Consider the following 14,149-nt stretch of genomic DNA (forward strand, 5'->3'; position numbering starts at 1 on the left):
ATTTTAGTTTACCTTGGGATTTGCTCCTAATTTTCTTCTGTAAGATTATCACACTTGCATTTATCTTAAGAATGTTTTGTCCAGTCTGTGAGCCACAATCCTACTTGATTCAAAATAGGTTCAAAGAACACTCTAAGCTCAAAATACCCATTTAACTGAAGCCAGTCTATTCATCATAAAATTCTCTTAATCACTATCATCATCATCATCACCATCATCTTCTAATTCTCTCTAGCTTATGGATTTCTCCATTAATAAAGTGTCTTTGAGAGTCAGAAGTAATTCCCTCTGTCAGAGCCTGTTGCAGTCTCATATCAAACAATCTCAGACTCACTCAAATGTGAAACTTCTCTTGACATAGGACCTGGAAGCAAGGTGAGATGTTAACTGTTCCAAGAGTGAAGTATTTTCTTGATGAGTAAGTTTTCTGCAGATCAAGGTGCCAGAAAGCTTGTGCAATGACATTTACAGTTTATGTAGGCTGTACTCCATGTAGCATCCTCTAGATGACATGATATGGAAAAATGTGGCTTTGTAGTGAGCTCAGACCAAAGCCACTGTGACCTTTGTGCTGACTGAATCTTGAAAAGAGGTATTCTCTTGTCTCCACATGGTTCTATCTCAAATAAGCAGCTCCTTCATCTTATCCAGCAAACTGTTTTCCAGGAACTCATTTCAAATGTGATAAGTCACATGTCTTAAATTCCTATTGGGAATTTAAAGAAATACAAAAGGGAAAAAAAAGGAAACAAATGCTTAAAAATTGACAATTTAAAACTCTTTGAATCTCAGATTTTTTAGGTACAGCCTTTTTCAATCTTTAGTCTGAAGTCAGAGCAGTTCTTCCCTCCCTGGCTGAGGACTCCAATACACTTTAATTTTTTTCCATTTTTTTTTCATAGCAGGATAAGATAATGTTATGCAATGTAAACACAGAAACTAAACCTTTCCATTCAAAGGGAATAGTTTCCCTCATGTCCAATGCAATAAGTTGGTTCAAGATCTAGGGGTGATTTGTTGTAACCTTCCACATGCATACTAACTTTGGGATTAGAATATAGAATGAAAAGTGGTGGAAAATTCATAAAGACATATCCTTCAGTAAATATGCTTGTTTAAGTTAAAGTTAGAACTAATATTCCATGAATTACATGTTTATATTTCTATTACCAATACCTTTATGTTGGTTATAACATTTTAGAGCTCTAAGAGCTAAATTCCACCACTCAGCTCCATCAGGATAAAAGCCATCTGGCTCCTATATAAAACAGGAGTTTGATTTTGGCTGATAAACAGCACACACAGCTGACAAGGTCCAGTTAACCAACTGTCTTGTCTCTGGTAGTGGCCATCAGCAGACACTTGAGGAAGAAAAGCAGAACTCTTCCAAAGCATTTTCCATTTTCCACCTTCAAGACCTGCTGAGTCACAGATGGTGTAATGTACCTAATATTTTCCACCTTTTTTATTTGGTCAATTTTTGATTGATTTTCCAGCTTATATAAAATTTTAATGTGAACAAAGTCATGGGAAAATAAATTCTTCATCTTAACTATGTATGTAATAAGGTTTGTGCTTATTTTAAACCAAATACATTTGGTGCCTTTGTTAACTAAAGGCACATACAAAGCACCCTGCTCACTTGTAGCTATCTCTGCACACAATAAAAAATGAGTTAGCTCACATTAATATCATGTCAGTATCATTACTCCATGCTGCTTTAATATTTTGTGATTTACTCTAAACCCACATGTTTTTCTAAAGTAACACATATTAAATTACCATGAAGTATTTCTGGATTCTGTTATCTTTCTCTGCACTCCAAACCAAATCTTTTCCAATACTCCAGATTCCTTATTAAATATACTTTTATATTACACAGGATGAGAAGGGCCCTTGGAGTTTCATATATTAAACAGGTGGCCTTAATTGACACAGCATGCTGTCTTACACTGCACAGTAAGCTTAACATCTCCTGCAATGCTTTAGTTTGCTCTTTGCTGCTATAAGGTGTGAAATACACACTCACTTAGAGAATGGAAAGCCATTGTGTGTGGAGATGAAAGGGGCAAGGTCCTCTTACAAATGTCCAACTCAGCAAGAGTGTCCTTTCTGCTGTTTATATAGCTCCTCCACAAAGTATCCAAAGATCAAGCTATTCCCATGGAAATAAAATATTCATTCCAAGTTAATTGGAAGGGGCTTGTTTTCTTCATTTTATGGGTTGACTTGGATAAGCAAGCTGCAAGGATGTGAAATAACAATTTAGTCCCTCATGTCTCAGCAATCAAGAGTGACAGCATCACTGGGGCTCACAGGTGCTCTGGAGTTTGCTCTCAAAATGTTCTCAATATTTTCTCTCTTCTCAGGCACCTTGCAGCCATTTTCTGCTCACTGCAGTTGTCTGAAACAGGAGGGATTTCCTTCAAAGTCTCAAAGCTAGTTAGATTTGAAGCAAAACTTGAGCTATTTAGATTGCCTCTCTAGAGCCTTACAATACCACAAGGAACTGCTCGTTTGACAGCCTGTGCACACCTTTTCAGCACTTTTATTTTGTTCACCCCTCCCATAAAACAAAAGGACAGTGGAGTTGGCCTGCTTGAACAGATTTTACTAGCTTAGCATTTTCCTTCAAATGAATATCCTCACATAAGGACCTTAATCAACAAGTAGCCATAAGGAGAGCTGAGTGAACGCTACTCACCACCTCAGTTTTGCTCAGCCCCTTGAATGTTCCTGCCTTTACACTTATCCCATATGCTGGCAGCAATCAGAAATACAGAAATCTTTTAAAAAGGCCAGGCTAATCCTTTCCTGCAAACTACTGCTGTAATTGAAGTTCCATCACTTATGGAACTCTGATGTGTTCTATACCTTTCAAATTTAAATATTCTGGACAAGAGGATGCAGCCTTTTGCTCACAGCCTCAGCAAGTTAACAGGTTTCAACTTAAAAAAAAAATTACTTAACAAAACATACTATCCCTGAGGTATGTCTAAAAGGCATGTTGATTTCATCCTTTTCTTTAGTTATGCTACTTCCTCAGCACTATTCTTACAGGAGCAGCAGGAAAAAAAATGTAATGACTGGGTCAAATGCTGAAGAAAGAATTTGCTGCCTTTTTACAGAAATCTTGAGGCACGCACACTCAGCATGATGAAAACCATTGAATTTTTTCTATGCCTAACTGGTGTTTTCATTACCACATTTCTATAGCAGTGCTCTCCATCTCTACCTTCATACATGCCAACTGTCCCATTTTCAGCTAGACAATTCTCGTTTTTCTTATCTGTTTTTGGCTGTCACATGCCTTATCTGTCTTGTTTGTTTAGTTTGCCCATGCACATTGCTGCAGCTGAGGCAGTTAGCAGCCACACTTCTGTGTAACAGGCCTGGATTATTGGAGGTTGCTGAGTTTGGAGCAGGCTGAGCTAAGATGAGCACTATTTAATCTGTTCAGTTTGAAGGTGCAGGGTGTGGTTAGATTTTCAGTCTTATGGTTTTTAGCACTGTACTAAAGATAGCTTCAAAGCAAAGTAAAACCTCATGGCACACTCTGTGCACAGACTTTGTGTAATATAAGTTGAAAAGAAATATTTATGCATTCATACAATGGTACTTCCTTGTTGTATAAAACATCAGAGCCCTTTTTAATAGATGACATTCTAATGCTTAAGTCTCAGGCAAATCAATCCCTTAACGCACAAACGAGTACAATCATTTAAGGTGCCCCTTTTTATTCTTTCAAAAATAAATGCTGCATTAAATAGATTTTGGGGACAAAATAAATGAGATCAGAGGCCTGAAGTACTATTCTCCTCTGATACCTCTGAGTTACATTTCTGAAGGCCTCTTTTCAAGCAGCTAAAGTCCAGTACTTTTATTATCATCACCTGTTGAACAAATAGCACATTATGTAATTGCCTTTTTTTTTTTTTTTTTTTTGAGAGAGAGAGAGAGAATTCCAGGTTTCCTAGCACAAAAATTCCCATTGATTCTGGGGTATAATTTTGTGACCCCCCCCAATACGATGACATGAGGATTTTGATCTTGCTTTCTTCTTTATATATCCTGCTAAATGGGAAGATCTGACATGAATAACTGGCCTCAAATGGTCTGTGTGGATTTCTTGTATGGAATAATAACAAAAGTAATACAAATAAAATTAACAGCAGCAATAATAATAATAGAGAGGAGGATTCTTTAACTCTGTATAACCTGATAGGGCTTTCAGTGGCAGGCATCATAGCAAGAGGATGATTCACACAGCACACATGAATGCTTGTCATCCTTAGGGGCAAACTACAGCAAGTCCTATTAATGATTCATAGGGTGGAGTTTCCTGGTAGAGCTGCATGTTCCAGCTTAGCAGACTGACTTTAACATTATCACTAGATCAACAGCAGTCAAATAAATGCTGAGCTCACTCAGCCCCAGGCAAAGATTCCAAAGGAATACTAGTTAGATACACTGCATAAATGAATGGAAGGAATAATCAAAGCCACTGGAAGAAAAAATAAAGCAATCTCAGCTCTGTGTTCATCATAACCAATATATACTACTGGTTTATTTGAGACTTGTTATTGTAGTTATATCTGGTCAAAGACACCAGGAATATATCAGGGGCACAATATTCACATATGTCCAGCAACACAAATAGGGCAATATGGGCCAACCCCACATTTTGCTTTATATGGATGATTTTGATGTCATCCCATCAAAATGCCAGTTTTTTCCAGTATCAGTGTGCCTGCTGCTCTGACAGGCTGCAGGGGCATCATGAACTTACATTTCCCAATCAGATATGCCAATCAGATTTACTTTAGCCAAGAAGCCCCTCCTGGCAAAGGACCTGACCTACAGGAGGGAGCCACAGGGACTGAGGACTGTCTCCTTCCCTGCTTGTTCTGCAGTAAGGAGCCTGAGGGGGGAGATCATGCCAGGACAGCCCTGTGGGGTTTGATGGCCTGGTGACACACCTGGGGTTCACTTCAGCAATTACCATAAATCTGCCAGGACTGCTGCTCTCCTGGCCTCTGTTAGATCATTACTTGAGTTTCAGAAGGCTCTCAGGACTGGTTCTGGTTCCAGGTTTCTCAGACCAGTTCTGTCATCTTTTCAGAATTTTTTCTTTTCTGAAGGAGAAAAAGGTAGAATAAGAAATAGAAAGAAAGAAATTATGCTGCTCTTAAATGAAAACTTAAAAAAATTGATTTCTGTAGAAAATGTCAGGATTTTACAGTTTGTTTATAAGCCCAGACTCAAAGCTTTGAAAAATACCAAAATATACTACATATCACCAAATCAGCATATGACCTACTCCAGTTATAGTCACATGGAATGATACTAATAAAAAAGGTCTGTTGTAGAGGGATCTGTTATTAGTATATTTTTCCATCTGTCTGTATTTATTCATAATGGAAAATGCAGTCGTTTTCACATTTTTAAGTAATAAAACATATCAGCATTCTGTGAATTAGTGTCATTATGGTGAGGGATATTTTGCTTTTAAGAGATTGATAGCTCAGGAGACCAGCAGATGAACAGACAGATGAGTAGAATGCTCTCTGCTCTGAAGTTTACAGCAAAAGCATGTAACTCTACTTGTCTACTTTGAAGCCAGACTTCAAAGTAGTCATGTGTTAAAATGTACACAATGTGACTATTTACCATATTAATGAGAGAATATGGCAATACTCTCTTATTAGAAAAAAGTATTTGTGTCACTTCTTTTCTTTTGAAGTCAGCTGTTGATTTTAAACCAAGCAGTGAACGTAAGTTTTGTCAGTCCCATTCTGGATGTATGTGGGTCACTGTGCTCGCATTAAGTGTCAGGATGGGAAGCTGCCTTCATGAGAATTACACTTTCATGTAGTCAATTTGAAAGATATTCATTCCTCCATTGCTCATGTTTCCTCATTCCATCAGAGAATGATGACATTCAAAAGCAGGTAGTCAGACACACAAAAGGTGGCATTGGAGCCCATCTATCTTGCTTGGAGGAAAATTCAGAGTCCTAATTCATTACAGTTCTTTGAAACTGTAAGATGAAGACACTATAGAATTGCAAAGTACTTTTATTATTAAGGGAGCAGGGGGAAATTTCACCTTTTAAAATTTAAAATAAAACTGAGAAAATCATCCCCCAGGAAACTGCACTGGCTCAATCTGCTTCACTTATCATCATTTTTAACCTCAATATATACCTTAACCTCCATTTTCACCACCATTCCCCCCAAACACACTCCTGCTCTGTTCTTCCTCTTTCTTCATTTGAAGTTTCTCTATACAATCTATATTTTGTCAGTCTCTTTGGTGCTTAGAAGAGTGGGAAAACTCCCCTACCAGATGTTTGTCTAAACCTGTTTTGACAAAATTCCCAAAAAGAGGAATCCACAGCCTCCCCAGTCAGTTTGTTCAAAATATGCTTACACAGAAATAGAATGGTTTCTCTTATGAGAAGCTGAGCCCTTTTTTCTGTAAAAACAGATTTGGAAAAATAACTTTCCCTTCATTTTTAATCCACATAGGTGAAGGTTTCTGAGACTTTTGGAAGTTCTTTTCCTGTTCAGTTTCGTTCCAGAGAAGGGCTATAATGTTTTTAAATATAATTTCCCACCAAATCACTGAGACATATTTTAAATGATCCAATTTAAAGTCAAGCTTTATTATTTGCTTCATCTCTTCTGTGCCACTTCAAATGAGTAACAGAAATCACAACCAGCTAAAACAACCTGTGTCTACCCACACAAGTCCAGTTGGCTGAATGTTTGCTTCAGCAATTCCATTTACACCCCTTTTTTGACAACACAGCTATTGGAAAATGACTGGGATTTGCTTGTGCTGCTGAGATACACAGTACATCACAGAGCTCCCACTCTTTTATATTGCTGCATGCCAGGCTCTGTGCACAAAGCCAGCACACATTCTATTTCCTCCCACTTGAACACACTGTTGTAATTAGGTGCAAGTTGCAGAGAGCATTGCTTTATTTCCTTGTCCTTAAAATCACAGATCAGAGCTAGAGTTCCAGAGCAGAGAAGTAATTTCTTTTTTTCAGTCTTGTTTCTTTTCTCACTATTCTTGCTGAAAAAAAAAAAAAAAAGAATATGTAAAGGAATTGAAAATATTGAAATACCATCAAAAGGATTTTTTAAATATAGTTTCAAGCACTAATTATTTTTTCTATTTAACCTTAGTTCTGGTTCACTTGGGCAAGAAGACCCAGAAGGCCAGGTAGGGCATCTGAAAACTCAGAGATGGAAGAGAGTTATTACACTGCTGTGATCAAGAAAGGCAGTAAGAGACTGGCCTGGCAGGATCCTTTCCCAACCAGATCAATTTCTGCCATCCCCCGAGAGAGGGACAGAAGAGAGCATGGGAATCAGAGCCAGAGCATGAACCTCTTTAGAGATTTCAGTCTGCGCTATGGCACTTGGAAATTTTAATTGTTAAAATTTAGCTGACTCCTGAAAAAGCACTGAGAGCAGAAGAAAGCTGTGGCACCCTAAGCCACAGTATTTCCACTTCATTTGGAAATTTGCATTCTGCTTCTTAGATTTTACTCTATTATGAAGTCCAATCATAAATGCTTTGTGTTACATACTGATGACTTAAGTTTTAGCTTTCACATTTTCCAGATTCTGTACTGCTTTGGTATTTAACTCTGAACTTCATTTAAAGTGTTAGCAAGTTCTCCTCACAGTTTAGTTAGACAAAACAATCCTTTTCCAGCCCAAAAACCAAGAGCACCATTGCAGCTTCAGGCCCAAAAAGTGTAAACAGCAGTGAATTGAGGAGAGCAATCTGGGAGGATGGGGCTGCATAAGTGGAGTTTTAATTGGACAGTAACCCCAATATGTAAATATAAACTACCAATAGGTAGCTTATAAAAGTGTGAAAACTTGTGACCCATCCTTCATCTTGGATGTAACCCTGGCCAGGCCCTTGTGCTGCCCAAGGTGTACCCTTTGAAGGCCTTTTAATAAATACCTACTTTATGCCTTTAACTCTGTCTAGCTTCTGTTCTAGGTAGCCTCTCAAGACATCACTAACATGTCCAAAATGTGCTCCCATTCCCTGTATTCCATTGTGAAGACCAGACATGCTTTCCCTAGATAGTCAGCTAACACCAGCTCCCTTGGAGAAAAGAAAGGAATTTATGTAAATCATGTATGTCTGAAAAAATTCTGTATGAGTAGCCAGTTAGGGTTTAGTGTTCAGATAGCTTCAGATCTGACTAAATATCTAATATGACAGAATACTAAACTTCAGAAGATGTAATTCAGTTGTTGTCACTGCCCTAGAATTGTTGAGATCTTAATCCTTCAAACACAAAATTATTCTTGCAGAGCTCACAGCAGGGGATTGCAGAGAAATTATGTACAGTATTTACTTTTTTAAATGCATAGTTTTCCATGCAGTATTAAGAAAAAAAGGTGGTAGATGCACAGTAAAAAACCAGCACAGACTTGATTTCATTTCTTTAGCTGGAGTATTGGAGGTGATACAATCTGATATCCCACTCAAATATAACTCTTCCGTCACATATCTACAGCTGCAACCTACTAGGGAAAAAGATTAAGTGGAAGGAAATTTAAACCACTGTAGGCCTAGCAAGTCACCTGCTAAAGACTTTGGATGAGAGTCAAGGGGTTAGCTGAATTCCCAGTTAAGTCATTCTGTATTCTTTCTCTGAAAACATCTGTGCTGAGGAATGGGATGGCAATGCATACATATGGACTTTTTAAATTTCTTATGCTTAGCTAAACATATCTGCAGAATGATGATGCTTTGCAGATTGTACAGATTCGTCTACCTCTTTCTGAGAAGCATGGATATAATTTTTTTCCTTGATATGCTATCTCAATTAAACCACTTACCTTGAATATGACCACAACAGGTAAACGACTAAAGATGAAATGGCAAAATTCAATTGTGTTACTACAAAATCTTATTTTCATTGTTTCCTTGATCAGGCAGCAAGTTCTAGAGTATTTCAGTCTGTAATGGAACAACTCAGTCTGTAAGAAAAAACAAAAATTTTGTGAAGTTGTATTATTCTTCTTGTATTTCATGCATTTATTTCTTTTCCTCAGGTAACCTAAAATTAAACATGACAAGAAAATGAAAATCATTCTGAAAATGAAATAATTTATTTTACTAGGTGATGCTGTAGTCAATGGAAGGAGTGGGCCACAGACTAGAAAGTGTATCAGTTTTTTGTCCAAATACAATTCTAGCCCAGGAGATAAATTACCTATGTCTGCCAACAATGCAATACAAAATTTACCTCTGGCTGTCACTGGTCCTTTCTCTGCTTGTACTTTTGATGCCATTTTGATACTTGAATGAAGAATTGCCTCAATGGCTATAGAGAAGCAGAAATTCCACTTAATTATTACATTGGTTTTAAGTCTTCTTTGTTTTAGCAAAAGAGCTATGAGAAGGCATTAGAAGTTCAATAAACCTTACTCATTTAAAGATAAGACTGCAGCATCCTCTTTTACTTCCCCTTCCTTACATTCCTGTTAGTACTCTGTCAAATTCAGTCTTTTGTTCTGAAATTTTTCTTGTTTCACAGTGAATTCAGGAGTCTTGTACAGTAGGAAGGTAGAACTGGGCAAGACCATGAGGAACTTATATATTAATGCCCTTGAAATCACAGAAAATACTGTGCTTGATGTCTAAGTTCAGGGAATCCAAACTGTTTCTGCAGTACCTTTTCCCATATAACATCCTTTTCATTATTCATTTAAAAAATATCAAACCTTTAATGAAAGATCAAAAAGAAGAAATATGATTTCCCATGGAAACAGAGCGGGAAGGAAAAAGAAGGTAGCTCCCAGGGCCAACAAAGTTGGGTAGGGAAAAGTGGAAATGGGTCCAGAGAAAACTTTTAGGACCACTTATGTTCCTGTGGAGGACCCAACCAACCAAAGAAACAACCTCAGTTCCCTTCAACATGACCTAGTCTTATGCTCAGTTAAATTTTGAATATGAAAAGAAAATATGCTACCTACGTTTTGAGAAATTGAAATTTTCCTTGTTATCTCTTCACACCTTACCTCATGTCCCTTTGTGTCATGGCACATCTCTGCCCTACAGGAAGGCACAAAAGCCACAAAATTTGGAGTTGCCAGGAGGCTTCCTCCCTCCTCAGCCATTGGAGCCCACTGGAAGCCCCAGAGCATGGGAATAATGTAATTTAAGTGCAGAGCAAACAGACAGTAATCCTGTTAGATCCAGCCACATCCTCTTTCCATAGGGCAGGGGATCATGGCAAAGCTAAAATGGAGCCTTTTTTGTGTGAACAGACAATTGGAAAAAGACCTAGAGAATTCCCATTCCTTGGGAATGGGGCAGTTATAACATCTGTGCTTATAAAGGCTGCCTCCTGTGGGATGATAGCACAAAGGTGAATACACAGAGCTCCTCCTCTCAGAAATCTAAGCTGAACATATAATAACACATTGGTTTTAAAAAGGAAAGTAAAAATAATTTTCAAGTACCTTCTGCACAATATTCAAGTCACCAAAATCTATTTTCAACACAAAAAAATACACATTTTCCATTCTTCTTATGTTACCCAGTGTTCCTGAAGCTGCAATTTCCACCAGAACAGAGTGTAAACCACAGTTGTAGTTTTAGTGATGGGGAAGATCCTTACAAATTTTCACAAGAGGCAAGAGGAAATAGTACTACAATTTACCATGCACAGTAAATGTAAAGATAATCAACTTTGACTGACACTCTTTTCACCTTTATATCCGTTATTTGTCTTGGATCTATTTTTGTCCAAGGGCCAAAATTATCACCAGATGTCAAAAAATACTTCTCTTGAACGAGTGGAGCTGTATCAAAAGAAATTGATAGAAATGTCTCTTTCATTTAAATACAATCAGATCAGATTGCATTCAAGTGAAAGACAACTAAACTAAAAGGCTTAACCTTTGAATGCCATGTTTAGTAATTAATTTATTGATATTTTTATTGGGAAAGAAATGGTAGGGAAAGAATACTATTGGGAAATAAAGGTATGCTTTAAGACATAATTTAGCCAACACCAGGATGTCTAAAACACATTATGAGGTCTATGCCAAAATTTCTTTTGTCAGAGTAAAAGGTGTTTATTTAGACCCATACAGAAAGCTTTGGATCAGCAAACAAGGAAAAAATGTCTCTACTGTGAATAGCTGGTTTGCATATTTCTTATGAACTGTGATGAAAATAGCTGCTTTGCAAGCTGTACCACAACATCATCATGAAGATATGAAAGGGTTCTGGTGAAAACACAGCAAATAGAACCATGCATCTCTGTTCAGCTAAAAGATGAGAATGATTCAAATGCTAGCATAGATCACTGTACAGGAAAAGAAGGTTGAAAAGCAGTTGAGAAGGGATAAACAGAAGGATATTCACATGTAATTGGTTGAATTTCCTCAACCCAGGTGATAGAATTCTGGTTGTACACTCTGTTGGGACAGTAGTGCCACCAGTAACTCAGTCATGCGGGAGATACCTGGTCTGATTCTGGCCAGGACAGGGCCAATTTTTGCAGCGCCAGGAGGGGCAGAGCCAGGACCTTGGGGTTATTAATGTCACCTCACACCGTGTCCAGGGGGTATGGGGGGTGTTCTTTCCAGTTTCCTGGGAGATGTGATCAGGTAGTGCATGTTCTGCAGGGTGAGCAATCACCTGTGAATCATTCCCCTGCCTTAGGCACACTCTTACCAGCACTGGTATCATCACTGTTTTCTTATCTCGTGGCTGCTTCTGGTAAATTGTTCTTATTTCAACCCCTGTCCTTTGCTTTTTTGTTCCTCCAATTCTCCTCTTCACCCTGCAACAAAGGGAAGTGAGTGAGCAGTGAGTAGTCTGAGGTGTTTCAGCAGGAACAATAAATTGGGGTATCATACCTAAACTATGACAAGATTTTAACTGTTTCATGACTATTAAATATGGAGAGACAATTCTTGGGGGATGGATGCAGCACTGGACTTGAGTGTACCAGTATAATAAAACGAAAGGGAAAAAAAAATGTAAAAAGGTTAAAAAGTGAAAGCTTCATTTCTTTGGAACCAGTTTATGGGAATGAGATGTTATTAAGTGAAAATCTTGTGTATTAGGCAAAAAACATCTCCTTAGAACCTTTTCTAGGCAATTAGGTCAAATTTTGGATGATACTGACAGGTGCACAGAAATCCAATAGGCTACAAATACAGATCCTGCCACCTCAGTGGAAGACCTAAGTAAGAATCAGAAAATGCTGTCCAGCATTTGTCCTATGAAAGTAAAAAGGACAATATAAATACCCCTTGGTGAGCAAGTTCTTTAGTACAATACCAGCAGTAGAAGGAAAATTAAAACCTTTAGCAACAGAAGTCTCAAGGGATGTCAGTAGTTTAAGACAATGCCTCCTAGTGGTATTTTTCTCCTTGTCATTGAACAGCACAGGCAGCTCCAGCCAGAAAGTATCTTGGAAAAGAGAAATATCTGGTCAGAACCTAGATCTCTTAAAAGTTCCTAATTTTCTCTTGAGTAGGACTAGTATGGACAATTAATCTACTATTTATAAAATAATACATTTCGATACATCATAGCAGAAAATCAGCTTAGAGAGAAATGCTGCATCATGGTTGTTTTGTAAATAAAATATGGTTTTCCTTTCTAGCACAATCAGTTTATTGATGTGGAGGTTTTTTATTCGGCTTTTTTTGTTTCATTCTGGGACAGAAACAATTTCTTCTTTCTCAGGAGAATGGAAGTTTGGTCTTCTGTGGCATTGCCATAGAAGTCTATAATTCTAAGGAATATCAAAAGATCCAATATATTTTCAAATTTAAATGAGAAAAATAGTCAGAAAGTATTAGCATGAAATAGTGTTCTTAGATTGCATGTAGCTATGTAATGGAACTAATCAAATAGAATGAATTATTTATTTAATTAATTGTTATTTATTAGATTATTACAGTTTCCATTCATGTAGCAACATTAATTTTCATAAAGCTGTAAAAGCTTGGAGCCCTATTGGGTAAAATCCTGTAAATATAATGAATTTCTTAGTAGAACAATGCATTGACTTTGTTTTCTGATAGTGTTAACTGTGTAACAGATTTCCAGTGTTCTTCTAACCCCTTAGGGCGTCTAAAGGGCTCCAGGAAACAAAGGTATCTTTCAGTACCTTCTGTTGTTTCCACAAGCATTTAATATTTGATGTAATATACATGCCCTAATAGCACATGAAACACTATAGCCTGGTGTGATCACGGCATATACCAGATACCCAGTGCAGCCTCCTGTTTTTTCCTATTTTGTTTTTCTATTTGGTATGCAAATCCACTCCGTGGTAACCTTATCCGTGTGCTGCTTGTTCTGCTCATGCAAATCTTTGTAGATATCCTGGATTCTGATGCCATCTGCATCTGCTTACATTCCTTGCCTTTAACAAAGAATCAGGAGTTAGCTAGACAGATGGCAAAGCAAAACTATTATCAGAGATTATCAGGAAAATATGCTATTTTAAAGACTTTAAAAAATGTAATCACCGTTATTCAGGGTACCATTAATACAGTAACATATTGTGCAATTACTGTCACAGTTCCATTGCTTCAGTTCAGACAGCATTACAGCAGGGTGGAAAGGAAAGATATTTAACTTTTTATAACATTCTTGATGGCCCTGTTTTACAGCTATTCTGCCATTGAGGGATTGCAGTTATATTCAACACATTTTGTTTAGTAACAACTGCACCACTTACTTAAAATCTCCTTTTGAGAGACTGTTAAATGATACTTAGTTGACACTAACTGAGCATTACTTACTGGATTCTACTTTTATTAAGAATCCCATTTCCCCACCAGTTGCTGAAAGGAGAGTCATAATCCATGCAAAAACACGGATTGATTGACCTCGGTCAAATGCTCTGTGCAGGTGAGCAGGTGCAGCTTAAATTTACATTTGTGAAGAAGCCTTTCAAGATTAATCTTGTGCCATAGAATTCATCTTTAATATTTGATTTCTAAATGGTATATTTCAAAATCTGCATTAGTCAGCCTTGGACCTCTGAATGATCATTGAAAAGAAATAGGCCTTTGAGATTGACACACCAGCTCTATCTCAGATAACTATATCAGATAACATTTATCTC

General features: G+C 37.5%; 1 long non-coding RNA gene across 2 annotated transcripts; it reads right to left on the minus strand.

The window, feature by feature from the left end:
- Positions 1–6,718: 6,718 nt before the first annotated feature.
- LOC143695703 (uncharacterized) lies at positions 6,719–12,501 on the minus strand. Of its 2 annotated transcripts, XR_013185204.1 has the most exons (5): positions 12,370–12,434; positions 12,223–12,284; positions 11,734–11,842; positions 8,883–9,023; positions 6,719–7,086 (listed from the first exon to the last, which is right to left on the minus strand). It is a non-coding gene; the product is annotated as an uncharacterized LOC143695703 (long non-coding RNA). The 2 variants fall into 2 exon arrangements; XR_013185205.1 differs by lacking the exon at positions 12,223–12,284 and having other exon boundaries at positions 12,370–12,501.
- Between the last annotated feature and the right edge of the window lie 1,648 nt (positions 12,502–14,149).

This window comes from Agelaius phoeniceus, chromosome 1 (genome assembly GCF_051311805.1).
Source record: "Agelaius phoeniceus isolate bAgePho1 chromosome 1, bAgePho1.hap1, whole genome shotgun sequence".
NCBI lineage: Eukaryota > Metazoa > Chordata > Aves > Passeriformes > Icteridae > Agelaius > Agelaius phoeniceus.